This window comes from Prunus dulcis, chromosome 3 (assembly GCF_902201215.1).
Source record: "Prunus dulcis chromosome 3, ALMONDv2, whole genome shotgun sequence".
Classification (NCBI taxonomy): Eukaryota; Viridiplantae; Streptophyta; class Magnoliopsida; order Rosales; family Rosaceae; genus Prunus; species Prunus dulcis.
Genome location: NC_047652.1, coordinates 4,658,040 through 4,679,219, shown reverse-complemented (window position 1 = coordinate 4,679,219; position 21,180 = coordinate 4,658,040). Strand labels below are relative to the sequence as shown.

The 21,180-nt window shown below is 33.5% G+C and overlaps 1 protein-coding gene and 1 long non-coding RNA gene across 3 annotated transcripts in view; one reads left to right on the top strand and one right to left on the bottom strand.

Annotated features, from left to right (window-relative positions):
• The window catches only part of LOC117621044 (protein PLANT CADMIUM RESISTANCE 8), a 94,537-nt gene that overhangs the window by 9,560 nt on the left and 63,797 nt on the right, over positions 1-21,180 (top strand).
• Positions 141-9,491, bottom strand: LOC117621244. 2 transcript variants are annotated; one of them, XR_004584901.1, is made up of 6 exons: positions 9,233-9,491; positions 8,951-9,056; positions 4,486-4,548; positions 4,170-4,229; positions 2,297-2,362; positions 141-488 (listed from the first exon to the last, which is right to left on the bottom strand). It is a non-coding gene; the product is annotated as an uncharacterized LOC117621244 (long non-coding RNA). The 2 variants fall into 2 exon arrangements; XR_004584900.1 differs by lacking the exons at positions 141-488; positions 2,297-2,362 and having other exon boundaries at positions 3,028-4,229.

Below are 21,180 nucleotides of genomic sequence, written 5' to 3'. Positions count from 1 at the left end.
TGAAATTGCATCAAATGTGTATAAAGCCGTAAAAATATGTAGGAAACATGGCTTTGTTTATATGTATATTGAGATCTAAATAGTGACATCATGCTTAGTTTAGCACGTTTAAGTTACAAAAAAATAAATTAAGATAGATGGATAAAGTAATAAGATGATATATGTGTTGCTTATTATGTTAAAATACTGGCCCTATTTATATATAAATTGAGATCTAAACAGTGCCATCATGCTTAGTTTGGCAAGTTTAAGATGTAAAAATATTATGCATATTTTAATATGTCAAGCAGCTATTAAAACATCAAAATATGAGCAGCCTTGAGCTGCATATTGTTCTAAAAAACTTGTACCGGCGTCTATCTATATTTTAATGGGTGGTGGACATGGATTTTTCTTTTTTGATGTTTCTTGCAAGGGCATTTAGCTGTTGCTGCATTTGTTGCGTAGCTGGCTGATGTTCCTTCTTCTCCATTCAAGCGGTTTTAACTCTGTTGGTATAAAATCAGAAAATGGCAAGTGTTAATTATTATGATAGAATTAAGTTTAAAAAGTAAATCAGAGAAATAACAATTTACATACATCAAGCATTCTATTAATCTGATGGATAAAAGTATAAGGTCAATTTTATTGAATCAATTGAAAATAAACTGAAAACAATTGTGACAATTTTAATAGAATCAAATCAAGGGATGTTGACTCTGTTGGTATAAACTTGGTAAACAGTAGGTGTCAGTCTCGGCAAATGAGAAAATTTGAGCAAAGACAATGGCTATTGTTATAGACAGTCCCGATCTCTTGGACCATAGGAGTCCAAGAGATTGTGGTCACCCACCGTTAGATATTAATCCAATGGTTCAAAATGATATATATAAATGCAATATGACATAAATGATTATTCCCCGATTCAAGTCATAAATGAGTGAACCGTTGAATTTACATCCAACGGTGAGTGACCATAAATCTCTTGGACTACAGGGGTCCAAGAGATCAGGACTGTTGTTATAGAATTAAGGCCAACAACAAAAACTGCAAAAACCACAATTTAAATGATCTAAAAATACCTAATAACCTATAAACAGAAATAAGATGATCTAGTGACCTAATGAGCAAGTTTGTTATAGAAGTAAGATACTCTAGTGGAGAAGTAAGCTATAGAAGCAGCAATGATGTATAAACAGCTATATGTTATAGAAGTAGAATAAAGGTAGAGATAAGACGCTACAGGTTATAGTTTTGTTAATTACATTTAAAACATTTAATAACAATGTTTCAAATTTGAGAAATGTAATTGAAAGTCAGTTCATATGGGAGCTCCAAAAAAATAAGGAAAAAAAAAAAAGAAAAGAAAATTTTAATAATTAATAAAAAAGAGTAAATAAATTTATATATTTATTGAAGTTATCAAATATCCATACCCCAACTTCTAAAAACAGGGAAGTTTCTTAGTATGAACAAAAATTTCAAGTGACTAAAATATTAGAATCAGGGAGAATTGAAATATATGTACATCACTTGTGTAAACCACCAAAATTAATGCAAGGCAAATGCTTTAAAATCAAACACATTGGCTCAAAGGAATGAAACCAAATTGCATTCTAAAAGACGTTTGAGAAAAATTATATTTTAAAAGAAGAGTTGATAAATTTTCTTTAAAATTGAATCATAATTGAAGACAATTATGAGAAAGGAAACTTTGCCCAAATTCAATGCAATCAACTACCACTTAATATAGAGAAATTGAGTGGGGAAATAAGCTGTGAACAATGAAATATTATGTATGTAATGTATACATTAATGAGATGAATGAATTGAAAAGGAAAGAGCATAAACTCTGATGTGGAAGTAGGAGAGGCAATTTTGGAACTGCCCTGGGCATTTTTCTTCTTCAAACCAATAATTAGTAAATTGTCAGAATCTGACACATTTTCTTCTCAGGTTTTATGTTTATCATCGGCAAGACAAACACTTTCATAAGAGATTTCTATACCATTTGAAATGGCAAAACTATGAGCTTCTTGCATCATCTGATTTCGTTTACTATCTCTAGTCCTTTTATGCATTATGCACAGAAATTTAAAACCCCAAGCAACAGATTGATAACTGGAAAGGAGAAAAAACATGCATTTATAAAATTTTAAATTATCAATCACACCTAAACTGTAATTAAGCAAAGCAAATGCGCCGTGATATTGACAGAACCACAGAAATGAGAATTTTCAGTTGTCATAATATTTGGCAATCAATAAGCTACAGCCACCATGCATGCAGTCTTTTGAAAAATGGATGAAACACTAACCTGCAGTCAAAGAAGCTATCAAGCACTTTGAAAACAGCCACACAAAAGCAGGATCACAACAGCTATCTAAAATACAAAGACAGAAAAACAAAATTAGGCTAATAAATATAATTTTGGTTTTGCTTGTGAGATAAGACAGTCTCAATTAATAAATCTGTTTCAATACTGATTTTCGTATTGAAGAATATCAAGAACCAACAGAAACTATACTTTTTGTTACATTTCCTTTTCTTACACAAACAAATGAAAACATGAAAATATGACGATACGAATTGAAGACTGGTTTCTTTGAGAGGAGAATCACATGTTAATTGGTTGAAAAGTAACCAACACCATAAAGAGAAAACTAAATAAACATATCACAACTCATTTCAAAATCCATATGCATGCAAGACAGTGTAGACCAATACCAGATGTTCTGTAAAAAACAAATTCGATAAAACCAAACATCGACCAAACCCTATATAATTAGTTAAGCCAATGTGGTCAATTTGTTTCTGGAAATTAGTTCAATGGCCCATAATTGTGACTTGCAACCAACCATTTGCAGAGGAGCAATTTGAAATAAAATTAAGCAACAATCAAAAGAGCGAAAATAAAGACATTCTAGATTCTAAAACAGGGCTCTGAACAATCTGGTGATCCCCAACTGGAGCATTAGTGCCACATGTGCTACATCTTTGACAGTGTTTTGATGTATAGCCAACCTTTTTATAAAAAAATATCATCCTCATTGTTAAAAATTGATGATCTTTTCCCACTTTAAAGTTATTTCCACAATGAATTGAAAACGAAAAAAACATTTATTAAGAAAAAGTTCTTTCACTAACTGTATTGCAATGGAGATGCTACACTGTCTATTTAAAAACTATTAGATGCTGCATTTGAAATAAAGAGTATACGATTACTGATTATAATGTCATGCTTTTTAATAATGTGTTCTTTAATTTGAATAACTTTGATGCATAATAATCAAGCACCGTGTAGCTGATTTACATGGGTTTACTAAAAAGCTAATGTATATATTCACAGGGGATGCTTTGATATCAAACTTGCATACCAAAAATTCATCATTAAAAAATTAAGAACAGTACATATGCCTAAATGATCAACGCAAATGGGAAATTGATGCCATTGGCTAAAGCAAAATGGAAAACAATTAATTTCAACCAAGAAATTTCCCTCTTGCTTAACAGAACCAAAAGCAGGAACCTAAAAGCTCTATCCAAACCAGTAAAATAAGCCGACACTTTGAGAGCACTGCATAGTTTACAACATCTAAGTTTTCTTTTTGGTCATTGGTGGAAATTTCACTATTCATTGTATTTAGCTATTTTTGGTTAATAAATATTTTGATGCCATTTAGTGAAGAATTTAAAACAGATGCTAAATGTAGATGCACCAAGTATGAAACCGGTGGAAGATTTTGAGTAACTGTTTACAACTCAACAACATTTTCCTTGGCACTAATGCATTCAATATCGATCTATTATAATTTAACTCAGGCTTTTTCTGGTTTTTGTAATTCTTTTAGGTTATCATATTCAAAAATTACAAATTCCAACCAACACATCAATGGCTGGAAAGGAAAAAATAAACATGGATGAGTTAAATTACAATATTTTTATTACATCTATAGCCTAATCAAGCAAAATGGACGTACACCAACAGTATTGCAGCTATATAAATAAAAAAATTCAAAACAAACATATGAAAACGAATTAAATACAATTTCTATAGCCTAATCAAGCAAACCATATAAGCAATAACATCACAATGATAGAAATAACAATTTTCAAAGACACAATATCCAAAAAACAATTAGCCACGGTTGATATGCAAGACTTCTTCAAAAGACAAATAGAAAACTGACCTGTTGTCTAGCAGCAATGGGAAGAGCTACCAAACAGTCTAAAAAACAGTTATACAGCACCTGTAAAAAACGCAAAAACCGAAAATTCAGTTTCTTCTTCTCATAAGGCATATAATCCTTTTTTTTTTTTTTTTTGCGTTTGAAAATTGTTGAAGTCTATTTTTGTACGGTTGCCATCTTTCTTTAGGACTTGAAGAAAAAATTAAGAAGCACACACTTATCCCAACCAATTGTCAATTGACACCATTAGCTAATTCCTATCCTCTATTCACAAAACTTAAAACAATTAATTGGAAATTTCAGCCTAGAAACTCACCTCCTGCTTAACATAGCTGAAAACACCAACCAAACTGCTCTATCCAAAGCAACAAAAGAACACCTGCAAAATATCAAAAGAAAACATGGTTTTTAAAAAAAGAGAGAGAGAAGAAAAAGGAAGAAAAAACAGAAAAAATGGAGAAGAAATTAGCTTGCGTATTTTTATACATGCACAATCTTTTTATAAAACTAAAACTTTAGCCTGAGCAAAATCTGCAAGGCAAGAAATCACTCAAGATTACCCAAATTAATGTGTTTTGGGCAAAGAAAAACACTGTAAAAGCACGGGAAAATGGCTGTTTAAATGATCCTAAATGCATATGAAAAAAGAATATAAGATCAAAAGTTACTGGTCTAAACAATCAAAAGTTACCTATGCAAAAGTCACCCTAAACAATCAAGATTTTTTTATATATTTTTCAATTCAATTTTTCTGTTTTCCCTTTTTCCCCTTTAAACAGATATCAAAATCTCATACTCTAATTCAACAATTGAGTCATCTCAAAGTCTTTTCTAACAATCTAAAGATCAAGCTCCAATTTGTACTAAACATATATGCCTAAAAATCAACCCAAAACATCAATCAAATGAAACCAAAGGCAGCCACATCTCATTTTTCATGTTAAAAAAGCTCCCTCAAAAAAACAAAAATTTTCAAAAAGCTTCAGCACATGAAAAGGCATTAATATATAATCAAAAGCAACATCATGTTGTTATCACTCTTAGCAACAACCCCTCCAAATACATCATATCTTCCATAAACTATAAGGAAAAAGTAAAAAATATTAACATATATTTAAGCACAGATCATACACGAAACAGCTTGGCATTAGTTCAAACCACATAAGAATTACTTGGCTTCATTTACAGCGTACAACCATAGCAATTAGTTCAAATTTATACGAACCAATTGTTAATTGATGCCATTAGCTAATTACCATGCTCTATTCACAGAACCGAAAACAATAAATTGAAATTTCAACATAGAAACGAACCTCTTGCTTAACGGAACCAAAAACAATCACCAAACAGCTCTATCTAAAGCAGCAAAACAACACCTACAAAACATCAAAACAAAACATGATTAAGAAAGAAGAGAAAAAAGCAAGAAAAAATCGAAAGAATTGCAGTTTATGATTTTCTAGTCCCAAACCAAAACTGTCCAAATATGTTTTTCTTTGCAGTGTTTTTATATGAGATGCCTGAACTTTGTTAGTCCACTTCTAAAACAAAAGAAAAATCCTGGAAAACAAAAACAAACAGAGATAGAAGAAAACAGAATATCAGCCATCATCAAAATCCAAAGCAAAAATCAGAGTCAAACTTTGACCAACAGATCAATAGTTGGCAAGGGAAAAAACATTCATGAATTAAACTATTATTTCTTAATTACATCTATAGCCTAATGAAGCAAAATGGACACACACCAACAATAGCACAACTATAGAAACAAGAATTTTCAAACAACACAATATCCAAAAACTAATTAAACAGAGCTTCTATAGCCTAACCAAGCAAAACAGATGTAATCAATAACATTAAATGACTGTGTGACTCCATGATACCACAAACAAAAATTAGTGCAACCCCAACTCCTCTTACACCTCCAAACCTCAGACAAAGAAGCTCTCTGCATGGTCAAATTTTATCTCAATTGAAATGTGTTTTGTGTTTTGCCAATTTGTTCCAGATAATAGAGGTAGTGTTCAAACTTAGAAAGAGAGAATAATTAAAATTCAGAATTAGAATTCAAATATTGGAGGTAGTGCTCAAACTTTGAACATCTCTAACATGACATCACCAAATCAGTAAATATTACATAAAATTAGTATAAAAAAACATGAACAGAAAAACAAAAAATAAAATAAGAAAGCAAATATTAACAACAATAGATCATTACACAATTTGTGTAATTAGTGCCACATGTGCTACATCTTTAACAGTGTTTTGATATGTAGCCAACCTTTTTTTTAAAAAAAATCTCATCCTCATTGTTAAAAATTGATGATCTTTTCCCACTTTAAAGTTATTTCCACTATGAATTGGAAAAAGAAAAAAAAAAACATTTATTAAAAAAAAGTTTTTTCACTAAATGTATTGCAATACATAACACAACAATTTCTTTTGTTTCTATATAATATCCTAATTTCCTTTGTTTCCATGGAAAATTGGCATTTTTCAGATAAGGAAAAGCCAGAGAACAATTTCATTAAGTAGAGTCTCAATTGCATTGCATTGGACACTTGTTTTTTTTTTTTTTTTTTCAGGTTTAATCCAAAAGAAACAGAAAGGAGGAGAAATATTATGCAGATAAGATTCAAGTCTCTGACTGACATATTAAAAAAACACACACACTGAAAAGCATTATCCTGAACTGAAGCTTTCAATTCCCATATCAATATCAAATTCCAAAAAGTCCAACTTCTAAAAACAAAATACATAAAAACCAACCCATGAATCAAAACAGCATAAAAAATAACCCAAAAAAACAGAGAAAATTGCACCAAGATCCATGATCCATCTATTTATACCGTCACTCTATATATTAGCTTGCTTTCAGAGCCTTCAACTGTCGAATGAACATCAAACCACTAAAAGAAAGAAAGTCTCTTGACAAAAAATCTCCCAGCCAACAAATTCTTCATATGGAAGAAATACTTGGGAATGGAAGGTGTAGTGCTACCACCCTTCTCTTTCTTTTTCTGTTTCTCACTCACACAAACACATTGATGTAGAACAGCCCGTAGGTTTAGAGTAAACAGCCCGTAAGTTTAGAGTAAACGCTTGAGCAATAGAACAGAGAAGAAATAAGGGATCGAGGAGAAGAATTAGAGATCGAAGAGACGAAGGGAAAGGGAAGGAATCAGAGAGGTTAAAGTAAGGAAATTTATCATTAATCAAGTCTGCCTTAAAAGATTACAAACAACTCTATTTATAGAGGCAAAACCCTTTTTAATCTAGGAAAAGGAAAAGTAAACTTTAAGAAATAGGAAAGCAAATTAACTAATAAGAGATCCTTTTAACAAGAAGGAATCTTTAAGAATTAGGAAAACAAATTAACTAATAAGAGATAGGAAAACTAATCCAAGTAGAATTAGGAAAACTAATAATATGCATTCTGCATCACACATATATTCTATTGTTCCAAACAACCAATGCTCTAATAATAAGAATGAAACAGGGAGCACGGAAGGCTGTATGAGTAAGACTATAAGTAAAGAAAGAGCTGAAGCTGCGAAGAATGATGCAGAACTACCACTCTTCAATTTAAAAAGAGTTTTAGCTGCAACAAACAACTTCAATGTAGCAAATAAACTGGGAGAGGGAGGATTTGGCCCTGTTTATAAGGTGACACTTTCTAATCTGCTTGATAAATACTAATGTATAGTTTATCTAATATATGCTAACTTGGACAGGCCAAAGACATAACAGATTTAGGTTCCTTAAAGGAGGCAGCAAAAATATTCATTCCAGGTACATTGTAGCATGATTTCTGTTTTCTCAGCCTCTCTAATTCTAAAAACCAAAAACTTCAATATATAACTTTAATTTTCTGTAAGTGTTGATCTAGATTTACATTCCCTTTGTCCTGACAACTCAATCGAACATCTCAATCAAAAGTCACCCTAAACAATCAAAATCACAAAACCACTCTCTCACTCAGGATTGAATCGTTGCACAGACTGTGATCTACATAAGCCTGCGGCAATCCTAATATCTAGGATATTATGTTCAATTGTAATTTTAAAGGACAAACCATACACATTCAAGCAAGAAGTCTACAGCATGCCTGCTCAATCAGGCCATACAATTTTCAGAACTTATGTACCAAGCATATCGAACTGAGAAAGTAAACCATATGTTTCCCCAGACACCATATCCTGGAGAGTCAATCTAGATAAATGGGTTTTAAAACATGAATTATTTCAAGAAGATAAAAGGAAACCTTTCTTTCTAGTTGAACATAGGGAATTTAGGATAGAATTTAAGAACCTGTGACATATACAGAAAAAGCTTCGCAGTCAAGAACTATATTTTTCATATACATATACCAAAGTTTAAGCCACATAGCTATGTCTCAGAGCATACGGTGAAAAAATTGACGCGAGCAGAACTTAGAGAGTACACAAAGAAGGGAAGATGGCACTTTATCAGTATGGTTGCTGGTTAATCATTCCCAATTTCTATTTTGTCAAAATCTAATTAATCTTCACTTCTTTTTTCCTTGTGTTTTATCATTAATTTTTTTCTCCATATTTAGGATATGGCAACCAAAAGCAGATAAAAAAAGGAAATTTTTTTTAAAATTTTAAAAAGCACGCTTGGTCTTTGCTTTCCAGTGTTTTATCGGCAACCAAAACAGAAATTGGGAATGATTTCCATTTCTAAGATTTCTCCAAGGGAGCAAAGTCATTGAATCGACAATTGATTAAAAAAATTAATAATAAGAACGATGGAAATACCTGAGCTAATCTGTGAGATTCAATCCCCTTCCTGATAGAACCCAATATGTTGTGAAATATAAATACCTCAGCTCCTCTTATATAGCATTAGGGATTACCCAAGAACCTGAAATCAAATTAACCAAATAAATGAACCCAAATTCGTAAAAAATAAATCAAAAATACCCTAAAGATAGAACATGGCTCACACCGACGCACAAAGGACGAAAAATCTCCCAGCCAACAAACAAATTCATGAAATGAAGACCAGAAGATCTGTTAAAAAGTTGACGGGATGCATACCTGAAGACAAAGGATGCAAAAACTCGCAAGCAAGAAAGATAGAAGACGTCTGAGTCGAAGGCTGTAGAAACGATGAGAAATCTCCCGACCAAATGTGTGAGACGAAGACTAAAAGTGCGGCTGGATTTGCAGCGCACCTCTCAAACGAAAATCGAAGGCCCCCACGCATGTCTAACAATGAATGCAGATCTTCCATGGCTGCCCCCCAACCAGCTGGTTCGAAATGGACTGAAAATGGACGCCTTCTCTGAGAGAACGAAACGTTCGCAGCGGAGGGGAAGGGGCAAAAAGGGAACAGAAGAAGATATTTAGTTGAGGGTATTTTCGTCAATTTACTGTTATGAAGAAAAAACAAAACAAAAAAAAGTAAAATGAGGGGCATTTATGTCATTATACTGTGCTTAGGAACAATGCTTAGTTGGATTGCACTTTAGTATATAAAATATATATATATATATATATATAAATATAATATAATTTCTGAAGATCACCTTCTGCGTAAAGAGAACTTAAAAAGATGAAGAGCGTTTAATCAAAATCTGGAAGAATTGAGCAAGTGCGGGTAGTTTCCTCTTCATCATATATTATTATATTTTAGTTTCAGTCCACCGTTCAATTCAATAATTATAATCTAATTGGAATTCCCTTAATATTATGATGTTTTTTTTTTCTGCTATAAAGTTGTCTAATTTAAACTTTTTGTAATTACAATTTGATTTGCTTTGTATGAAATTAAATTTCAATAGGGAGATTATTAGGCGGCTGAATTTGGAAAATTATCCTAACAAATAAACCGATCCACACGCCCAAACTTTCATGGTATATATTGCTTAATCCTACTTTCCTTTGTTTTTTTTTTTTCTTTTCATTATTTTCGTTTCCTAGTATATATGTAATGAATAAGTAACATTCTAAATTTGTATGAAAGACACCTTCAAGTGCTTGGCTATTAAATTGGAAGAAGAAGAAAGCCTCCATCATACTCAATATCGATATTAAACAAACTCTAGTTTTGTACAACAAGTAATAACTACTATACAGTACATATTGATCTTCTTTTAAAAAGAAAAAAAAAGTATAAGTAAAGCAGTAATTAACGGTCTTAATTTCCTACTTCTCACTAATTAGCATTTCGTGCAGTGGTAGTTGTGTTCATTTCGTTGGTACAAGTCTCGAAATCTAATCACATTGATACGGCTAATCCAGCTAATTCGGCCGCATGTAGAAATATGATGAAAACAATGTAAATCTCACTATGCTTTAGTCTTCTGTGGTAGCTCTATACACCATCCTCTATTTTGAAGTTTTTATAGTCATACGTTTTATTTTCCTTTCGTTCGTGGTATTAATTGCTTCGTTTTATCATTTTCTCTATTAATTGCTTATGGAACACGTGGAATATTTGTATGGGGTGCTAGCAAGTTCATACGATTTAGTATTTAAATTGCGTATTTAAGTTTTGGTATTATTTTTCTCAGAAAAAATAGGTTGTGGTATTATAGTCTAGCTAAAGAACTTATACAGTGGTGGTGGTTTTCTTCGAAATTTTCCAAACTCTCAAATAGGATTATGAATTAGAAAAATTCGTCCACAAGTTGTTTCCAATAACTCGTTCATCCATTGCAGAAAAATAATCGATTGTCTACAAAGTTGAGATTACAATCAAAACAAAGTGGAGGATCCATGTCCCGACAAACAAGCGCTACAAATTCTTGATGGCTATTTACACATACAAGGCAAGGCAAAATATAATAATGTTGAAGCAAAATTTATAATTAATGCAGTTGCTTGGGAATTCAAATTGGAATATTAATCTTTGAGGTTTTCCTCAGCAGACTCAAAGCATCAAGTCAAGATCTCCATGTTTCCGAATCTCTTCCATTTTTTCATCAATCTCTCTAAGTATCAAAACTGTTTCTCTATATGTAGAGATATAGTTATATATAAACTTAAAGAAGGCGGCTCCCATCAGTCCCAACACCAGAGTTGAAATATCTTTCCATGCCATTAATTAAGATTAGGAAAATTTTAAACACGACACCTTTTTTTCTTTTTTCTTTTTTCTTTTTTCTTTTTTCTTTTTTTTTTTTAACATGAAAGACATTAGAAAGTAGATCCTTACCATACAAATCTAATTTGAAACCACTACTAATTTTCTTGGGAAAAATCTCAAATCAAATATAATAAACACGACATGTTGGAATCATTACGTATCATTTTTTGTTACCAAAATTGAACAAAAGAGCTTTAAACTGTAATTAACTCAAAATTTTAATTTCCTTTTTACTGCACTTGTGCAATTCTTCGATATTCATTGCGTTGTCTCCGTCTCTTTCTAGGTATATATACTTAAAGATATTCGTACTCAAACATGTCAACCTAAGTACAAGTACCAAAATAGAAAAAGAAGGAAATATAAATATAGAATTATTCGGTTTGTGATGGGCTGTCGACAAGGGTATTGCATGGTTGGTGTTTTAAATGGTATTGCCTTACTCAATAACAAATATTAAAGCAAAACATTAAACAATATCATGTGTAAGTACTAACCAAAAATCCAAATCGACATCAAAAATAGAAATCCAAATCCATCCTAAATAGTTCAAAATAATATATAGACGTTCAAATCCACCTCAAATAGTTCTAATAACAATTTTACAACCAAAAAAAAAAAAAAACCCAAAATAACTAGAGTTGCCCCAAATCTGCCCTGCATTATACTCAAGGGTGAAAAAGCCTAACTCCACTCGGGTCAAAGAGAACGCTGCAAAGAGTCTGTTGTGCCATTATGCATCCGTGCAAAGGGTCTGTTGCTGGGAGGGAGATTGCTGCTGTGAAGGTGTTTGGATTTTACGCTTTGGGAGTAGGTGAAGCCTTTGCATTTGTATGATCAATAATAGCACAAAAATAATCACATCAGATATAGTAGTTCAAATAAATTTTATTGCTATTAAAGGAATGACTTTTGTTAACCGATACATTAAGAAGAAGGAAAAAACACTAATCCATATAAATATGAAGAAGTCAATGGGAGATAATTACTTATTTTATCTCAAAATAGAAAATAATTACTTATTATTCTATATTGTTGATAAAATATTTAATTACTTAATATAATTTATTCTTTCTTATTTAATCCATTTAATGTTATTGCTTATTTTATTATTCATTATAAGTACTTACATTACTAAACTCCCCTTCATATTGTTTCTTAATTACTTAAATCTCTATAACCATTTTCTTTATTTCCTATTATTTTTAAGAGATATTTAGTGATATACCCATTTCTAGCACTAATATTATAAATAAACCCTACACAATTGAATTCCTATAAACAAACCCAAAAAAAACCCAAAAAATAATAGCTAGCCTTATTGAATTTAATATTGATTATTAAATTACTTTGATGCCCTATTGAGTGCTTTGGGTATTTTTATGAGATTTTGGGGTTGGGCTTGTTTTAAGAAATTGATGGCAGTTTTGTAATTTATAAGAAGTTAAAAGCTTTTTTGTTATGTTGTAAATGGGCTTTGGGTGTGTTTCTAAAGTCCATTTTATATAGGGTATTTTTATAATTTGGGCCCCCATATTGGGTATAATAGTGAATCTCCCTATTTTTAAAGCATAGTAAAGTGCTTAATTTTCATGACAAATCAAGTTGGTTTATGTGAGAACCTATAAATATATATATATATAATAATTATTCATACTACATATTAATTATTTATTAATATGAATTTTTCTTATTTAAATATTTATTGTGAAGAGTTATATCTTAAGCCTAGTATGAGATTATCTTTTAGTTGAAAGATGACACTTGTTATTCATGTGTAGAGAATTAGAATTGGTTTTAATCAGACCATCATTGCCATGCTACATTACATGCTAGTAACAAGTGATGTTGTGATATTAATATTGGCCAAAGGTGGATGACTCACATTATTCCTTACATTTCTACCTTTTGGTGGTGGTGTTGTGATTTCATTGGCCAAAGGGGGATGATTCACATTATTCCATTTTCTATCTTATTTTTTGGTGGTTTAAAATATTGTATATATAAAAATTATTTGGGTGCATCCATAGCCTCTCCTATAAGTATCATGCTTCCTTACTTCAATCATTCATTCCTATCCTTTAAGACAAATTTCTACCATGAAGTAGTGTGTGTGTGTGTGTGAGAGAGAGAGAGAGAGAGAGAGAGAGAGAGAGAGAGAGAGAGAAGAAGAAGAAAAAGAAACAAGATGAAGAGTTGTGTGTTTGTCTTGCAATATTTCATACTTATCATGGTGAGTGAGTTATGTAATATGTTCTAGAAGTTCTTATTTTGTGATAAATGTGAAAATACGGGTTTATTCTATTTACAAACCTCTCTCTATTTTCAAGTCAAACATGTCTAATTTGTGCAATATTTCACACAATCTATATTATTTGGAGTTTTTGTGAAGTATGTATTATTCATGGAACATGAGAACTTCAGTGACGGGGTATCCGAAGGATAAATGTACCAGACGGGGACATAGGGCAATGAGGTCGATAGGGGTCACATACTGGATACAATTTGTGAAGGATAACCAAGATATGAAGTAATGATGTGATATGATTTGGATTGTGTATCTTTTTATTATATTTTTCTAGAATGTGTAAAATGGCTTTGCTGGACTGGCATATTACATAATCTAGTCACTCAGCGATGGTTTGCTCATCCCTCACCTATTTTGTTTTGAGTAATGCTATACTTACAACATTTTTATCCCACATTTCTATACCACATGATGTGGCATGTCCATTGTAATATCCCAAACCAAAAATTCATAATTAAGGAATATTTTATTTTGTGAAAAGACAATTTTGCCCTCGTAATATTTTATTAAGAAAAAGATGACTTTTTGATCGAGAAAGAATTTGACAATTCCGCTTGCACTGTTGCGTAGAGCACGGTGAAACGAGTTCATAGACACGTAGTGGGCCCAAATCAGAGTTGTAACGAGAAAGTTATGGTCAAAAGAGTCTCAGTGGCGTAACCGTAAATATTTTGAAGTTGGATCTATAAAAACCAGCTAGCTCTCTCCTCTCGCGCGAAACTACCCGCCGCCTTCCAGAGCTTGCTGGCGCCGCCTCAGGGCACCACCGGCCACGGGACCGGTGGCGATGGAACCGCCGTCGAGTCCCCTACCTGTCCCGACCCTTCCCCGCCGGCGACACGGCCTGTGCTGGTCGAAAATTGCAGAAAAGCGACGGGAACTCACCGGAACTTCAACGCCGTCGATCTCCCTCCTCCGGCCACCATTTTCGTCGACCCAGGTATGGATCTTGAACCTCTCGAGCTGTTCTAGCTGCCTGTTGGGTCGGATTAGATCGATTTGTAGTGTAGCCATCTGATTTTTGAGATTGAAGTTTCAGCCGATTTTCAGCCTCTGTTTTCGGCCACTTCCAGCCACTTCTTGGGGTAGGTCCAAGAACAAAAGTGGCTCCAAATATGGTGTTTTACCTAGGGTAGAAGTTTGGAGCCTTGGTTTTGAGTTTTTCCGGCGAGCCGAAATCGCTTTAGACACCCATCACTGCCGGCGCGTGTTGGAGAGCGTGCGTGAGGGTAGTGCAGTGGCACTGTGTCTTGTTGCGACCCTTATGTTGTCACGAGCGCGTAGGATTTCGCGGATCTCAATTTGGATTCCGTTTGCGCCCCGAACGAATTTTCCATATTGTGCGATTTCCAGGTTCAATATTACCGAACCGTTGGATCGCGCTCAAATTCGGATATATTGTTCCAAATAATTTTAGGATCGTGTAGGATTCAACAGATTGTGAATCGGAGTCCCGGATACTCCGAAATCGCGAACCCTGGGGCTAGGGTTTGGAAATTTTAGGATTTCACGATCGTGGTCAATCCGATCGTCAGTTTCAGACCAAACTTGCAGGATATGGTTCCTTAAACGTGAGGAACTTAAAGGAACTCTCAGATTGGTCATTGGAGGTCATGGACCCCACGGGGTTATGTCTTGACCAAAGTGGAAGTTTATCGCTTAATGAAGTCTCGAGTCTTTTCAGACGATTGTAAATATCTGAAATACCTAAGTGGGCAGGAAAATGACTTTAAGTTAGTGCACGCACTTCTAGAAGTCGGGGGTCAGGGTTTTACTTAAAAAGTTATCCCGAGCAGTTTTATTAATTAAACATTCATGATGGTTTACCCAGGCACCCGGGACCAAACAGGCCCGCAGGAGAGATCGTCAGGAGGTCTAGCGGGCTCGGACCAGGAGTGAGTGGACTTTTTTTTTCTAAACGAATTTTTATAATTAAATTTCATATTTGATCTTGAATAAGTATTATTGCATGTTTTTTTGAGCATGTTTTATACTGTTAAATACTTTGATTTATATATTGCTTAGTTACGGTTACCCAAATGATATAAAAGACAGAGTTTAAGAAGTTACCAGAGAAAATAGCAGTTTACTTTCAGATTTACTGAAAGGTAGCTAATTAGCAGACTTTTCTACGATGTGATATTTTAAAACCACCATGTACCCGTTTTTGGTGATTACCCTCAGATGGACCGATGTCTACGGACATCCAGTCTATTTACAATTCTGTCAGTGCACTTGACATTGCCTCACGAGTTTCGGGGACGCTCGGACCGTGAGTGCCAGGATTTGCGGCTCGGCAGACTTGGTGTCCCGAGACCTGCCAGGATTTGCGGCTCGGCTGACTTTGTGTCCCCGAGACCTGCCAGGATTGCGGATCAGGCTGACTACGGTCCCCTGAATCCTGCCAGAGCGGCTCGAGTTGACTTTGTGTCACCGAGACCTGCCAACGGATCAGGCTGACTATAGTCCCCTGTATCCTGCCAGGATTTGCGGCTCGGATAGACTGTGTGTCGCCGAGACCTGCCAGGGGAATTGACGGAATTACAGGGGTACATCCGAGTGGTAGTTTTGATTGATTGCAGTGCTTTAATTCAAGTTTTGAGTACATTGCTTTATTGCAGGTTTGATTTCAGTACTATTATGCAAATTTGGATTTTAATGCTTTCATGCAAGTTTTATTGCTCTTGAAAGCGATTGCATATATTTTTATAAATATGTAACTGCGTTGATTTTAATATGTTTCAAAGATAGTTTAGATATTCAGTTTTACTCAACTGTATTCGATTTCACTTGTTTTTAAGAGAGAATTATCGAGTTCGAATATGATTTACATATAATGCCTTGAGTCTAATATGCTTTAAATGCAGAATACGTATTTAGATTTATTTCACTATTTTTACAATGGTGGTTAGTATATTTTTAGATATTTTATGAACCTTTATTTTTGGTCCACTCACACTTTCAACTGTTTTGCGCCCCCAGGCTGTAGCGTGCACAAGACATCCACCACCGGGCCATCGTGACTTCCGCGCTTTCTAGTTCAAAAGTGTTGGTACGTAAAACAATTAAGTGATCTGTAAACTATTAAAATTGCTCTGATATCTTGCCCTAGAGCGGGAAGAGAACTTTTGACATGTTTATTGAAGTACTGGCTGTTGGTTGTTGGATAATTATGCTCGTTTTGACAGGTGTAAGTTTTGGATTGAACGAAATATAGGGGAGGCTCTGCCGAAATTTCGGTAGAGGTCAAAGTCAAAATTTTAAGAAAAAGGGCAAATAGGTCTTTTGTGCCCGACATTTGCCAAGTGTCGGACACGCACAGGGTTCGACTCGAATTCCAAAGCGGAATTTGATTCGGGTCCTGTCATCCATATTATATGCAACATCAATTAAATCAGTGAAGTGTATTTTAATAAAGACAACTAGAAAAACAAATACTGGAATAAATCATAAAAGAAAAGAAAATATTAAATAATTTTAATTGATGTGGCTGTCCACCTCAGCTGCCACATAAGATGGTATAGAGATGTAGTATACAAATATGGTAAGAGTAGCATTCTTCTTTTGTTTTTTTTCAGATCAATTAGTGAGCAAAACAAAGCCGAAATCAAAGAAGTCGAATTAGTTTACAGTGATAAACTTTTATTTATATCTTGTACACTTGTAAGATTATTATAAAAAAAATTTCATATATATAATGGTGATGTATTGTAACCAATTTTTCAGTCTTTTATTTCTTTCAATTCACGCACCTAGATTCTAGAATATTCTTTATTTTCGAATCGGGTCGTGACAGTTTACATCTTTAATTATTTTTCAATTTTTGATAAATAATAAATATAAGCACGTGTACTATGTCATGATGTCCAGTGAATAACGTGAAATAAAGTTACTCATGTATCTTGCCATGCAATTTATAAAGTGTAAAATATTGTAGTTAAAATAATAAATAAATTACTAGATGATGTTTAATTTTCTTTCATTAATCACTCTAGATTTTCTAAGTAACAGAGTTTGTCAAATCGCAATATAATCAACTTAAATAACTCAAACCTACTATCCAATGCATTTCCTTCCAATCTTTTGTGTTAAAATAACAGATGATTGACTAAATAAACTTTTTACAAAGTTTCATTAAAAATTTCCATGTATTTATCACAATTTCTGTGGTTTTTATCTAATTTTTATCGATATCGATATTTTTTCGATATTTCCATCGATATTTCCGTATTTTTGAATCACCGATATTTCCGAAACCCTTGATATTTAAGACGTTGGTTGCAACTAACAGAGGGAAGAAGAGGGTTCAAATCTAAGGAGGAAATGGGTGGTCTGTAAGTGTACTGGATAATGGTTTAATATTGCAGAGAGTAACAATGATCCGCGGGCAAAAGTTTTTGTTTAGGAGTTTAATTACCAAGAAGGGAAAATTGTGGTGGAGGATCTATTTTTGTTTTTGGAATCATATATTGCCTCAGTGTTATCCTTGGGGGTTTATATGTAACTATATCTCTACATATAGAGAAACAGTTTCGGTACTTAAAGAAAAAATAGAAGAGATTCGGAATACATGGAGATCAGTACGTAGTTTCATCTTTAATTAGTATTCTTTTTTTTTAACCTTGATCTTGGCTTTGATGCTTGGAGTTTGCTGAGGAAAACCTCAAAGATTAATATTCCAATTTGAATTCCCAAGCAATTGCATTAATTATAAATTTTGCTTCAACATTATTATATTTTGCGTTGCCTTGTATGTGTTAATAGCCATGAAGAATTTATAGAGTTTGTTGGTCGGGACATGGACGGCTTCTTCAAAGACTATGACAAGTGGACGAACTATTTTTGCTTCTTCTAGTATCTCAAATACTGGTTAATTAGCTTGTTTGGCATCAAGTGTTTGGAGGCTTATTCTTCAACTGCGAATTCATCTTATTATTTCATTTTCCATAAAGTGTTAATCAGTGGAGTAGTTTTGTTAGGATATATTTGGAGGCTCTTATTGTTTTTGAAAAAATTGCAGAAAAAGAGAAGATCAAAAAATAAAAAATCTAACCACCAACGAAACCATAACCCTAGCTCATCGACGGCTGGCGCTTTCTAGTGAGATCTGACACACTGGCAGAACTATAGGTAGAGGGCTACCATGGGTTCTAGCCCAGATAGCCTTTTTATAAAATTAAAATATATTACATGTATTTTAATGTTATTCATTTCATAAAAACTTAGTAGCACACTCAAATGTAGCTTTGTAACTAGAGGCGAAGTTAGGATTTTATATTTGAGGGGGTCAAAATGCTAAACACGAAAAGTTTAGTTGTATATTTTTTTTGGCATATTGAGTAAACTATTGCGTACAAAAGCACTAAATTGAAATGAGTGGTTTTTTTTTTTTCCCATAAATGTAGTATGATTTTTACTATTATATTCATATTAAAATAAAATTTTGACAAGTATTGATTTGTGGTGAGGGGGTTATAGGCTTAAGTATAGCAGTTTTTCTTTGCATTTGTTACCACATCCAATATATACATTCAAAAGGGTTAAATAAATTGGAGGGGCCAGGGCCATCTCAGGCCTTAGTACAGCTCCGCCCCTGCTTTTAACCCATTGTCCACTCAATTTTGTAGGCATATAATCATCTTATATTTAATTTGTTTGCTCAATTAAGAAACATAAGACCTGTTCGGTAACGTTTTCGGAGAGTGTTTTCAGAGATTATTTTCAAAGAATGAAAATAAGAAAACGAATTTACATTTTAAGATTTGAAAATGTGTCTGGTAGATTAATTAGAAAATAAAAACAATGAAAACGTGTTTAGTAGTAGAAATTGAAAATAATATTATGTGAATTATTTTCAAGTGTATTTTTTCTAATTTATGTTTTAAAAAAATGTAAAATTTAACAAATAAAAAATTATATTGTTTTTTAAAAGCTAAAACTATCTTTATCTCCTTTCATCATCTTCTTTTTTTCTCTTTTTTCTCCTTTTCTTTCTTTCTTCGTCTTTTCTTCTTCTTTCCTTCCTAGACCCATTCCTTTTTCTTTCCTTCTTCCTCTTCTCTCCTTTCTCTTTTCTTCTTCCTTCCTTCCTTTTCACTCTCACTCCTCCTTCCTTTCATGGCATGAATCTCATCAACCCACCTTCCTCTGGTTCCATGTTACACTTCATGATTGGGCTGGGCCTTATCTCTTGGTGGGCTCTGCCACCATATCTAATTTACTATTTTATCAATTGTCATAGTATTAGCTTTTGGCCGACATCAAGGGTTCACGCCTTTGGTATTGGGAATGTATTAAACCTTCTATTCCTTGGGAAAAGGAATTATGAATGATAGGAAATATTTCTGAGCATTTCGTTTCTTCTCTTTTCCTTTCTGCCAATCTTACTCTCAGTACCGTAAGACCCCAACATTCCACTAGTGCAGTTAGGTTGGGTGGTGATGGTGGTTGAGCTGGGTATGTAGGGACTAACATGTCTTAACGGTATAACCACAGGGTACTCAAGTGTACTCAACCAACATATCAACCTAATTACAAGTATCAAAAAAGAAAAAGAAGGGAATATAAATATAGAATTAGTCGGTTTGTGATGAGCTGTCGACAAGGGTATTGCGTGTTGTTTTAAATGGTATTAGGTATGTTAAATATGAATTTATTGTTTAAATTTTAAAACGTTTTCAAATTAATTCCTACATACATTTGGAAATCTTTCCAAATTCAACGTATGTGACCATCCAATTAAAAAAAAAAATTTCTATATTGGTTCCTAGATTAATATACAAAATACAATAATCGCTTAGTTGAGGGTATTTTAGGAATTGAAAAAGTACAATAAATTCGATAACTTGCTGAATTGGATTCTAGTCATCGGATTTTATTTTTAAAAAAAGGATTTTATTATTTAAAAAATAAAGAGATTGGTTGTAGTTGAGGAAAAATGACTTTCAAGGGATTAAGCTAAATTTACTATAATTGTTTGGAATTTTTGTAGAAATGTCACATGAACTTATACCTCAACTTTAATTTGTCACCTTAAAGAAATATTTAAAAGAAATGTAATATTAATTTTTCAAAATCCATGGTTTGTCATCTGACTCGTGCTTAACATACCTCAAAATCCATGAGCTGTCGACGCCCATACATCAAGCGTTGCATAAGACATTGACCACATCGCATGCTTAACTCGTGGCTCGCTCATGCCCATGTCAAGATTTAGCGATCCAACACACCATTGGTTTAACAACACTTCTATTGGACATTCCTTTAGCAACCAAGATAGCCCACATCCTCAAGCTATACAAGCAAGCTGTCACACTCACATGTCGCCCAAGCCTTGGCGACATATGTATTCCGAATGTCCCACATAATCATCTATGCTACGCATGGGGTAGCAACCTATGCGTTTGAGCACCCGAATATCTTCTTTCAATATTAGACAAGGTCGAACCCAAGCCAAGTCCATCGAGTATTGTCAAATGCCTTGCTTGCCGACGACATAGCGAATGTTATACATTGACCTCACTCTTCACAACGATGCACAATACGAACGGCCCTGCGTGTTCGTACTATCCTCGAGAATGCTTTTCC